The sequence below is a fragment of the Phascolarctos cinereus genome, unplaced genomic scaffold (assembly GCF_003287225.1).
Source record: "Phascolarctos cinereus isolate Bilbo 61053 unplaced genomic scaffold, phaCin_HiC Scaffold_42;HRSCAF=564, whole genome shotgun sequence".
In the NCBI taxonomy this organism is placed as follows: Eukaryota; Metazoa; Chordata; class Mammalia; order Diprotodontia; family Phascolarctidae; genus Phascolarctos; species Phascolarctos cinereus.
The window spans coordinates 18,999-31,341 of record NW_027555769.1 but is presented as its reverse complement, the minus strand read 5'-3'; the positions used below and the strand labels follow the sequence as shown (position 1 = coordinate 31,341).

Below are 12,343 nucleotides of genomic sequence, written 5' to 3'. Positions count from 1 at the left end.
AAAAAATATAACAATACAAGAGCATAAGAAGATACAGACAAATGGGTTTTTATCAGGGGTACATGGGATGGACAAAGAGATGGATAGATCATGCCATGGACATTTGTCCAGTTCTGTTTCTTCCTCTCTGCCTGCGGGGCACATGCAAGGATTTTAGTCAGATAAGCCACATGGAGCACAAGAGAATAGTCAGGTTCTCTTGGCTGGGGTTCTATTAGGTGGTGGGGCAGCTAAAACAAACCCAGTAGAGCCCCTGGCTCAGGGGAGGGATAGCCAAACCAGCGGGGGGTGGTTGTGGAGGGGAGTGGAGCTGCGGTGGCGAGGTGGGCTCGTGCCTCACAAAGGCGCTAGTTGACGTCACTGACCATCAGCTCTGTTCCTGGTAATCCTGGTATCTGGCTTGCCCTGGTAACTCTCTGGGTAACCTACACCAATTCCAATTTACGAAGGAAGGTGTTTCTGGGGAGTGTTTTCTGAGGGATGTTCCGCCCACGAAATTTGGATGTCAAAGGAGACAGATGTCAACATATCCGCCAGCTAGGGTGTCAAGCAATAGAAACCTGCGCTCAGGTCCTGCTTCAGGTACTTACTGGGTCTGTACCCTTGGCCATGTCCCTGACCTCTTCTTGTCCTCATTTACATTTTCTCAAAAATGGAGAGGTTGGAGCAGATGACCCCTAAGGTCTCCTTTAGAAAGTAAGTCAACTGTTGGGCATAACACTATAGAGCACCAATTCTTCACCTCCCAATTACAGATGATTTCTCTCATTTAAAAATCTTTAAGAAAAGATTGCATTGTGTGTGCCTGTCTCTGTGTGTGTGTGTGTGTGTGTGTGTGTGTGTGTCTGAGAGAGAGAGAGAGAGAGAGAGAGAGAGAGAGAGAGAGAGAGAGAGAGATCCCTGGCCTTTTGTTCAATACACATCCCCCTTTCAATCATGAATAAAGAGAGGAAAAGTTCAACTTGGAGGAGTTTGTATTGTAAGCCACATTTCTTTTAGCTCTGCTTTCTTTTCCCTTATAATCAGTGGGCAGGCACCAGCCACTGAGGCTTTTGATGAAGGCATTCCAGGATTCCTGATCTCCTGTATTTGTGGCATCATTTCTACAGGCAATTTCATTTGGTTGCCTGCCCCATCTTTTTCCCCTTCAGGACTTTGGCATCAGGGAGATGATCTTAGAGCTGTCCTTGAGAATGATCTCAGCAAGCTGTGGAAGAACCCCTCTTCCTGAGAATAACCGGATAGACCTGCTAAGGTTGGTAAAGTAAAGGGCACATGATCTTTGGTCAAAGTGTTATTCAGCTTCCTGTCCTCACCCTGACTCTTCCATGACAATCATTTAGCCCAGATTGGTCCCTTTGTTCAGCATACAATTGAAACCTTTGCTATGTGATCAGTTTCCACCCTCTTTCCCATCTTGGAAAGGCCAACTGCAGCAAGCTGTTCCGGATCCCTCTGTCACCTAGCCCTTCCTCCTTTGCCCAACCTAGATCAAGTTCACCATGTGGCAGAGACTCTTCTTCCCCCACACTAGACTGGGTGTTTTCTGAGGGCAGGAAAGAGGGACCTTGCCTAGGCTTTCACATCCAGCTTCCAGGAATACATTCAAGTAGGGCTAAGAGTGAAGCCACTGAAGATCATCCCCTCACTGCCCTCCCATTTCAGAAAGTGAAGAAACCGTTTCAGGAAAGGGGTGATATTTGCTCTGGTTTGCTCTGGTAACTCTCTGGGTAAATGACACCAATCCCAATTTAGGGAGGCAGCTGTTTCTGAGGAGTGTTTTCTGAGGGATCTTCGGCCCATGAAATTTGGATGTCAAAGGAGACAGATGTCAACATATCAGCCAGCTAGGGTGTCAAGCAAGAGAAACCTGGGCTCAGGTCCTGCTTCAGGTACTTACTGGGTCTGTACCCTTGGCCATGTCCCTGACTTCTTCTTGTCCGCATTTACATTTTCTCAAAAATGGAGAGGTTGGACCAGATGACCCCTAAGGTCTCCTTTAGCCGTCCATCTCAGAAAACCCTCCAAGTCAATTCAGAGCTACTCCTCCATGCCGACCTCCCCCCTCAATCAGCCATTCCAGCTGAAAAAAACAAAAAAAAAAACAAAAAAAAAAGCAAAATACTAGTCCTATACTTTCCCTCCAGGCAACTCTCAAGCAGTAAGTTCTTCCTGCCAGCCAGTGATCAGACTTGAAAGCCTGCAATGAAGCCCCTGGGGCTGTCTGCAGTTTCCTTCTGGGCTGAGGTGTTCGCCACTGCAGCCACTTGGCTGCCTTCAGAGCCTAAAGGGGTGAAAAGAGAAGGTCAGATAAGTACCACTTGGGAACAATTACCCTACATCCGAAGTAACTTTGAGGTCTTTTTTTTTAAAATTTATTTTGATTTATCAACAATCACTTCCATATGCTTTTGAGTTGAAAATTTATCTCCCCCTTCCTCCCCCCCAACCTCCCAAGATGGCACACAATCTGATATAGGCTTTACATTTACATACCTATTAAACATTTTTTTCACATTAGTGAAGTTGTAAGTAAAAATTAAAGCCAATACTAGGAACCATCAGAAAGATGAAACAAAACTCAACAGAAGGTAAAAGTAAGTGATAGCGATTCGACTTCCATAATTCTTTCTTTGGATGTGGACAGCATTTTCCATCCTGAGGCCTCTGGAGAGGTCTTAGATCCTCATAATGCTGAGAAGGTTCAGTTTAACAATCTTAGTCATTGCATAACGTGGCTGTTATTGTGTACAAAGTCCTCTGGTTCTGCTCACTTCACTCAGCATCAGACCATATAAGTCCCAGGTTTTTCTGAAGTCAGCCTGTTCATCATTTCTTATAGCACAATAGTATTCCATTACATTCATATACCACAACTTGCTCAGCCATTCCCCAATTGATGGGCATCCTCTCAATTTCCAATTCTTTGCCACCACAAAAAGAGCTGCTATGAATATTTTTGTACATGTGGGTCCTTTTCCCATTTGTTTGATCTCTTTGGGATATAGCCCTAGAAGTGCTATTGCTGGATCAAAGGGTATGCACATTTTTGTAGCCCTTTGGGCATAGTTCCAAATTGTTCTCCAAAATGGTTGGATCATTTCACAACTCCACCAACAATGTATTAGTTCCAATTTTCCCACATCTTCTCCAACATTTATCATTTTCCTGTTTTGTCATGTTGGCCAATCTGATAGGTGTGATGTGGTACCTCAGAGTTGTTTTGATTTGCATTTCTCTAATCAATAACGATTTAGAGCATTTTTTCATATGACTATAGATGGCTTTAATTTCTTCATCTGAGAACTGTCTGTTCATATCCTTTGACCATTTATCAATTGGGGAATGGCTTGTGTTCTTATAAATTTGTCTTAATTCTCTATATATTTTAGAAATGAGGCCTTTATCAGAGAGACTGGTTGTAAAAATTCTTTCCCAATTTTCTACCTTCCTTCTAATCTTAGTTGCATTGGCTTTGTTTGTGCAAAAACTTTTCAATTTAATGTAATCAAAATTATCCATTTTGCTTTTCATAATGTTCTCTATCTCCTGTTTGGTCATGAATTCTTCTGTTCTCCATAGATCTGATAGGTAAACTATTCCTTGTTCTCCCAGTTTACTTATGGTATCAGCCTTTATATCTAAGTCCTGAACCCATTTTGACTTTATTTTGGTATATGGTGTGAGATTTGGGTCTATGCCTAGTTTCTGCCATACTCTTTTCCAGTTTTCCCAGCAGTTTTTTTCAAAGAGTGGGTTCTTATCCCAGAAGCTGGGGTCTTTGGGTTTATCAAATAATAGATTACTATAGTCATTGACTACTGTGTCTTGCATATTTAACCTATTCCACTGATCCACCTCCCTATTTCTTAGCCAGTACCAAGCAGTTTTGATGATTGCTGCTTTATAATACAATTTAAGATCTGGAATTGCTAGGCCACCTTCCCCTGCATTTCTTTTCATTAGTTCCTTTGATATTCTGGACCTTTTGTTTTTCCAAATGAATCTTGTTATTATTTTTTCTAACTCTATAAAATAATTTTTTGGTAGTTTGATTGGTATGGCACTGAATAAGTAAATTAGCTTAGGTAGGATTGTCATTTTTATTATATTAGCTCGGCCTACCCATGAGCAACTGATGTTTTTCCAATTATTTAGATCTGATTTTATTTGTGTGAAAAGTGTTTTGTAATTGTGTTCATAGAGTTCCTGGGTTTGTTTCGGGAGGTAGACTCCTAAATATTTTATAATGTCTACAGTAAGTTTAAATGGGATTTCTCTTTCTATCTCTTGCTGTTGGGCTTTGTTGGTAATATATAGAAATGCTGATGATTTATGTGGGTTTATTTTATAGCCTGCAACTTTGCTAAAGTTGTTTATTATTTCAAGTAGTTTTTTACTTGATTCTCTAGGATTCTCTAAGTATATCATCATGTCATCTGCAAAGAGTGATAGCTTTGTTTCTTCTTTGCCTATTCTAATGCCTTCAATTTCTTTTTCTTCTCTTATTGCTAAAGCTAAGGTTTCCAGTACAATATTGAATAACAGTGGTGATAATGGACATCCTTGTTTCACCCCCGATCTTATTGGAAATGCTTCTAGCCTGTCCCCATTACATATAATGCTTGCTGAAGGTTTTAGATATATGCTATTTATTATTTTAAGGAAGACTCCATTTATACCTATGCTTTCTAGTGTTTTTAATAGGAATGGGTGTTGTATTTTATCAAAAGCTTTTTCTGCATCTATTGAGATGATCATGTGGTTTCTGTTGGTTTTGTTGTTGATATGCTCAATGATGCTGATAGTTTTCCTAATATTGAACCAACCCTGCATTCCTGGTATAAATCCTACCTGGTCATAGTGTATTATTCTTGTGATAAGTTGCTGCAATCTACTTGCTAATATTTTGTTTAAAATTTTTGCATCTATATTCATTAGAGAAATTGGTCTATAATTTTCTTTCTCTATTTTGACTCTTCCTGGTTTAGGTATCAACACCATATTTGTATCATAAAAAGAATTTGGTAAGACTCCTTCTTCACCTATTTTCCCAAATAGTCTATATAGTATTGGAATTAATTGTTCTTTAAATGTTTGATAGAATTCGCATGTAAATCCATCTGGCCCTGGAGATTTTTTCCTAGGGAGTTCATCAATGGCTTGTTCAATTTCTTTTTCTGAGATGGGGTTATTTAAGTATTTTACTTCCTCTTGGTTAATCTGGGCAATTTATATTTTTGTAAATATGTATCCATTTCACTAAGATTGTCAAATTTGTTGGCATATAGTTGGGCAAAATAATTCCTAATTATTGTTTTAATTTCCTCTTCCTTGGTGGTAGCTTCACCCTTTTCATTCTTGATACTAGTAATTTGGTTTTCTTCTTTCTTTTTTTTAATTAAATTAACCAAAGGCTTATCTATTTTATTTTTTTTCATAAAACCAGCTCTTAGTTTTATTTATTAGTTCAATAGTTTTCTTAATTTCAATTTTATTAATTTTTCCTTTGGTTTTCAATATTTCTAATTTGGTGTTTAGTTGAGGATTTTTAATTTGTTCTTTTTCTAGTTTTTTTAGTTGTATGCCCAATTCATTAATCTCCTCTTTTTCTATTTTATTTATGTAAGCATTTAGAGATATAAAACTTCCCCTAAGAACTGCTTTCGCTGCATCCCATAGGTTTTGGTATGTTGTCTCATTATTGTCATTCTCTTGAATGAAATTATTGATTGTTTCTATGATTTGTTGTTTGACCCAATCATTTTTTAGGATTAGATTATTTAGTTTCCAATTATTTTTTAGTCTATCTTTCCATGGCCCTTTATTACATATAATTTTTATTGCATCATGATCTGAAAAGGATGCATTTAATATTTCTGCCTTTCTGCATTGGATTGTGAGGTTTTTATGCCCTAGTACATGGTCAATTTTTGTGTATGTGCCATGTACTGAAGAAAAAAGTATATTCCTTTCTATCCCCATTCAGTTTTCTCCAGAGGTCTATCATACCTAACTTTTCTAATGTTCTATTCACCTCCTTAACTTCTTTCTTGTTTATTTTGTGGTTAGACTTATCTAGTGCCGAGAGGGGGAGGTTCAGGTCCCCCACTAGTATAGTTTTGCTGTCTATTTCTTCCTGTAACTCCCTGAACTTCTCCTGTAAGAATTTGGATGCTATACCATTTGGTGCATATATTTAGTAATGATATTACTTCATTGTCTATGGTGCCTTTTAGCAGGATGTAGTTTCCTTCCTTATCTCTTTTGATTAGATCTATTTTTGCTTTTGCTTTGTCTGAGATCAGGATTGCTACCCCTGCTTTTTTACTTCAGCTGACAATATATTCTGCTCCAGCCTTTTACCTTTACCCTGTATGTGTCACTCTTTTTCAAATGTGTTTCCTGTAAACAACATATTGTAGGATTATGGTTTTTAATCCATTCTGCAATCCATTTCCGTTTTATGGGAGAGTTCATCCCATTCACATTCACAGTTATGATTACTATCTGTGTCTTTTTCTCCATCCTTTCCCCCATTTATGCTTTTCTTTCTCCTTTTTCCTTTCCCCCTTCACTAGTGTTTTGCTTTTGACCACCGCCTCCTTCAGTCCCTCCCCCCTTGTATTATCCCTTTCCCTTTTCTTCCCCTTTAGTCTTACTGCTGCTTCCCTCCCTTCTTTCCCCCTCCCTTTCTTTCCCCCTCCCTTTTCTTTCCCTTTTCCCTCCTACTGCCTATAGGGCAAGTTAGATTTCTATACCTAACTGATTATATTATGCCCTTCTTGAGCCTAATCTGATGAGAGTAAGGTTCAAACAATGCTCCCCCCCCTTCTTTCCCTCTGCTGTAATAGGATTTTGTGTCTTTTCCTGTAATGTAATTTACCCTTGTCTGCCTCCTCCTTTCTCAGTACATTTTCTAAGATAGATTGATCCACTTATTTGGATCCATTTAACCCACTTGATTAGATTTTTTTTTATCATTACATCAAAGTCAACTAATATCCACCCTCTTTATGTATACTCCTTTAACAAGGTGTAATAACAATACAGTTCTCAAGGGTTGCAAGTCTCATATTCCCTTGTAGGGGTTTAAACAGCCCCCCCCTTATTAACAACATATTGTATCCTTCTGTCCCATTTACCTTTTTAAGTCCTTCTTGAGTCCTGTACTTGAAGATCAAATTTTTTGTTGAGCTCTGGTCTTTTTATCAGGAAAGTTTGGAAGTCTCCTATTTCGTTGAATATCCACCTCCTCCCTTGAAAAATGATGCTTTTTTGCTGGGTAATTGATCCTTGGCTGCATTCCAAGCTCCTTTGCCTTACGGAATATCATGTTCCATGCCCTGCGGTCTTTTAATGTAGAAGCTGCAAGGTCCTGTGTAATCCTGACTGTGGTTCCATGATATTTAAATTCTTTCTTTCTGGCTGCTTGCAGCACCTTCTCTTTCATCTGGTAATTTTGGAATTTTGCTATTATATTTCTTGGTTGTCAATTTGGGATCTCTTTCAGGTGGTGATGGTGGATTCTTTCTATGGTTATTTTCCCTTCTGGTTCTAGGACTTCTGGGCAGTTTTCCTTTATGATTTCCTGAAAGATACTGTCCAGGCTCTTTTTTTCATCATGATTTTCAGGTAGTCCAATAATTTTTAAATTGTCTCTCCTGAGTCGATTTTCCAGGTCGGTTGTTTTACTGATGAGGTATTTTACATTTTCATCTATTTTTTCTTTTTTTTTCTGTTTGACTGATTCTTGCTTTCTCATAGAGACATTAGTTTCCATTGTCCAATTCTAGTTTTTAACAGATTGTTTTCTTCTGTTAGTTTTTGTACTTCCTTCTTCAACTGGCCAATTGTGTTTTTTAGGGACTTGTTTCCTTCAGTATACTTCTGTTAGTTTTGTACTTCCTTCTTCAACTGGCCAATTGTTTTTTTAGGGACTTGTTTTCTTCAGTGTACTCTTCTGTTAGTTTTTGTCCTTCCTTCTTCAATTGGCCAATTGTTTTTTTAGGGACTTGTTTTCTTCAGTGTATTTTTTTTCCAACTGGCCAATTGTTTTTTGAAGGACTCTTTTACCTCTCTCATTTGACTATTAAAATCCTTCTTGAGCTCTTCTAAGAAGGCTTTTTGGGCTTCAGACCAGTTCATATTCCCTTTTGTTGTTGCAGATGTGGGTTTGTTGACAATGTTGTCCTCTTCAGAATTTCTGTCTTGATCTTCACTCTTCTCATAATATGAATCTATGGAACGTTTCTTTTTACTCATGCTGTTTCTTTGTTCCCTGGCCTTTGAAGAGATTGAGCTCTTCTGCTGGGGAACAGAGGGTACTGACCCAAGCTTCTTGTGTTGGGAGCCTAGGTCTTGGTCACTGGCTTTGCTGCTGGGCCTCTTATGCTGGAATTGGAGGCTGTAGGTTTCTGGCAGCTTACCTGTTGGGCTGGAATCAGCAAGGCTGGAACTTTCAGGCAATTCTAGGTTGCCTGCTTTTCCTTTCCTTTAGCTTTCTTCAGCTCCTTTTAGATGGGTGCTGCAGGGTTTTTGTCTGCCTGGGGCCCCCTGCAGTGTTGTGTCCCTCATTTCTGCTAATGCACAGGGAGATTCCTTTGCAGTGGAGTGCCGAGGCTCCTGGTGGTTTTCTGAGCTGGTTTCCACCGGTTCCCCCCGCCTCCCACTGAGGCACTCGAGGTCCAGGTGTTGGTGTTTGCCTGCTCTACCACCTGGGCTTCAGGATTTCTTCACAATTGGAGGCTTCAGGGCTCCTACAGCTCACCTGGTGTTGGGTTGGAATCAGCAAGGCTGGGCTTTAGGAAGCCTTTAGGTTGTTTTCTTCACCTCCTTTCAGATGAATGCAGGGTACTTGTCGCCTGGGGCCCCTTGTTTTGCCTCCTTATTTTTGCTAAGGCACTGGGAGACCCATTTGCTGGCTGCTGCAGTGCTCCCCTCGCTTTCTTCTAGTTCATGTGTTCCAGGGTTTTTTTTTCTGGGGTTATTTTCTTGGTTTTCAGAGGTTGATAGGGGAGAGTGAGAGCGACTACCTTTTCACTCCACCATCTTGGCTCCTTACTTCGATATCTGGAGGCAGGTGCAGTGTGCCCCTAGCGTCCCCCGATCCTTGAGTTGGCATTCAATTGCTCTCCTGCAGTGTCACAGCCCACCAGATTTGAACTCTTTGCCACCAGAGATACTCAGGCAACCAGGGCAGAGCAGAGCTGATGGTCGTAACATCAGCGAGCCCCTTTGTGAGGTCTGAGCCCACCTTGCCACCTGGCCATGAGGCTACACCCACCCCCACACCGGTTCCCGGCTGTGACTCCAGGCGCCACACTCACCGTCTGCCCATCCGTTGTTTCAAGCTATTCCCCCCCACCCCTGCCACGGGTGCTACTGGGTTGTTTTCGCTGCCCCCCCATACAACCCCAGCCACAAGAACCTGACTATTTTCCTGTGCTCCAGGTGGCTTCTCTGACTTAAACCCTTGCAGGTGCCCCACAGGCATAGAGGAAGAAGCCGAACTGGACAAGTGTCCATAGTACAGTCTATCCATGTCTTTGTCCATCCCTCGTATCACTGAGAAAAATCCACTTGTTTGTATCTTCGTATCCCCAAGTCTTTCTGTATTTTTTTCATTATGTTCATAATATTGAAGAATGGTTATCATCTCATAGGCCTCCAGGCGGAAGGATCCTAATGCCTCCTAAGGTCACCAGTTTTACTTCTGGCTAGTTCTAGGTGTTAAGAAACTATTGTGGGACATCCTTTAAAACTGTCCTATATATCGAAACAAAAGAGACCTGAATTTCCTCAAGTAAAGCCTTAATTTACTTCTGTGCTACTTCTGCCTCATGTGTAGTCCACACCTAATCTGTCTTCCACATCATAGCTCTTTCTAAGGGTTGGTAGGTTGGTGTAGTCGGGGGGAAAGTGCCTGATAGGGAAACAGAAGACCTGCATTCAAATCTTGGCTCTTTCATTTACTACCAATTTGACCTTTGATTTCATTGGATTAAAATCAGTTTTTTAGAGTAGGTGGCTTCTGAGGTCCTTCCCAGGTCTGAATCTGTGAAACTCTACCAGGAAATGATCAAAGGTCTTGTTGAGAGAGCACTTTCTTTGCAATGATCCTTTGAGAAGATAGTCCTATTGTTATTTTCTATGCTTCCGTGATCCTAGAAGCCAAGTTTATCCCATATCATAATCCAAGTATGTTTCCTTTGCGAAGAGCAAAAAAGACCTTATTATATAGTATGGTTTCCCTTCTATGTGTGTGGTGGAGGACATCCCATTTTATAGACTATAGGTGCTGCATGTATTTGTACTAAAATAAAGGCCTATGTAGGACTGGCTGGTAATAATAGCAAACATTTATGAAACTCTTTCTATGTGCCAACCACTGTGCTAATTGCTTTGCAAATATTATTTCATTTGATCCTTCCAATAACCTTGGGAGGTAGGTGCTATTATTATCCTCATTTGACAGATGAGGAAAGTGAGGCAAACAGATGTTAAGTGACTTGCCTGAGGTCACACAACTAGTAAGTGTCTAAGGCTGGATTTCAGCCCAGGTTTTCTTGACTCCAGGACCGGTGCTTTATCAGTTGTAACACCTAGCTGCCCCTGATAGTAGGTAACAGGGTGCCACTTGTGGAACTCTAATTATGTTGTCAAACATTTTCTGTCCTGTTACAGCGCCTGAGATGCCAGGTTACATTCCTTTTGGATTAAAACATTATTTCCCAAAGATGCATTTTGAAATGAAGGTTTTATCTGGAAGGGCATAATAATAATGAAAATGTTTGTTATGGAGTTATAGAAACACCTAAGAGTCCCATCCTAATGAATCATCTAGCTGAGTTTTAGTAAATGGTAATTTATTCGTAAGTCACAGAACTCATCAGTGATAGAGCCAGAATTAGAATCTGAAACCTTGGTCCATGATCCAAAAGATAGCTTACATTATTTTCCATAAGAGGCAACATATAGTATATTGGATAAAGCGCTGGCTGAATTCAAGCCCATTCTATTAAACACACTTGCTATGTGATGCTGGGAAAGTCACTTTACCTACCTCTCAATGTTTTGGGCAACTGTTTAAGAGTATATGTCACAGAGAAGGTGTTATTCTGAATGGCGAGGGGGAGTTCCTCACTGATCAAATCCTGAATGTAAACTGTGAGTTCTGGCCAATGAATCTTCATCTGTAGAGCCTAAGTATTGAGTTCCTTTTGCCAGGCTCCCGTTTAACAGGTTCCATCTAGCAAAAGGGGTGGGGTGGGGAAATGGAACAAATAGCCGGTTTTAAATGGGAGAGGAGATTGAGAGCATGGGGTGGAGCCTGGAGGGTACTTGCATAGGTCACTGCAGTAAAAAGGGGAAAGGTAGACTCCTATGGGGAAAGGACAAAAAAGAGATGGAGAAATAGAAATAAAAATGAAAGGGATACTAGAAATTATTTACTTCGATTTAGCCCAAGACTGGCCCTAAAAAGATTATATTTTTAAAACATTAGTCACTTAACAATCAATTACTATGCAGACACTGCATTGATTGCCAGAGATGCAGATATAAGCACAAAGATAGATAACCCCTGCCTGCAAAGAGTTTACATTCCAATGGGGAAAGACAACATAAAAGGAATCTGAAAAGCTGGGAGGTATACTGACTTAATGGAATGGTGGCAAAATCTATATATAGAGGTAAAAGAACTGAGAGAAGAATGAAATTCAGTGTATGGCCTGGGACTCTTCCCCAAAATGGAGATTCTGGGAAGAACTCACCAGTGAGAGAAGGGAGATGCAGGGTGGAGGGATGTTCCAGGGTGAGGTCACAGATGTTCCTAGAGCAGTCAATCTGAACTTTTGCTAAGCAGAGTGTTTCTGATTTCTAGGGAGAAATAATTTCTATATTTCTGTTATCTTCTTGGATCACTGAAATGCTTTTAGTTCCCATGGTCATTTTGAATAGGTTGACACGTCATAGAACCTTCCTTGTAATGAGCAGTGCTCGACCCTTTCTGTTGCAGTTGGTTTGTTACTAAATTCATGCAAGGTGAAAACTTGGGTTTGGGGTAATGTGATATTTATGGAGCTTTCTTTGCCTTTAGATTTATTGGATAGTACTTTGATAAAGCCAAAACAATGAACATTAGAAGAGGACCACATATCACTTTCCCCTGCTGCCTTAATGCCAGGAGAAAACTCAGTTCCTGAAGGTAACGTTGTTCATATAGCAAAGTTAAAGGTAAAATGCTAATTGTGTGTTTAGAAAGGCTGACCTCTGAACCTGGCCAATGTGAGTGACTGGTGCCTGACTGGAAGGATACTGTAGAGGAAGAATACTGTAAGAG

General features: G+C 40.3%; 1 long non-coding RNA gene across 1 annotated transcript in view; it reads left to right on the top strand.

The window, feature by feature from the left end:
• The window catches only part of LOC144456492 (uncharacterized), a 22,697-nt gene extending 10,354 nt beyond the window's left edge, over positions 1-12,343 (top strand). The window contains exons 2-5 of the long non-coding RNA XR_013485573.1: positions 1,152-1,255; positions 1,756-1,892; positions 2,148-2,305; positions 12,101-12,343. This is a non-coding gene — a long non-coding RNA (uncharacterized LOC144456492). The remainder of the gene's footprint in view (positions 1-1,151; positions 1,256-1,755; positions 1,893-2,147; positions 2,306-12,100) is intronic.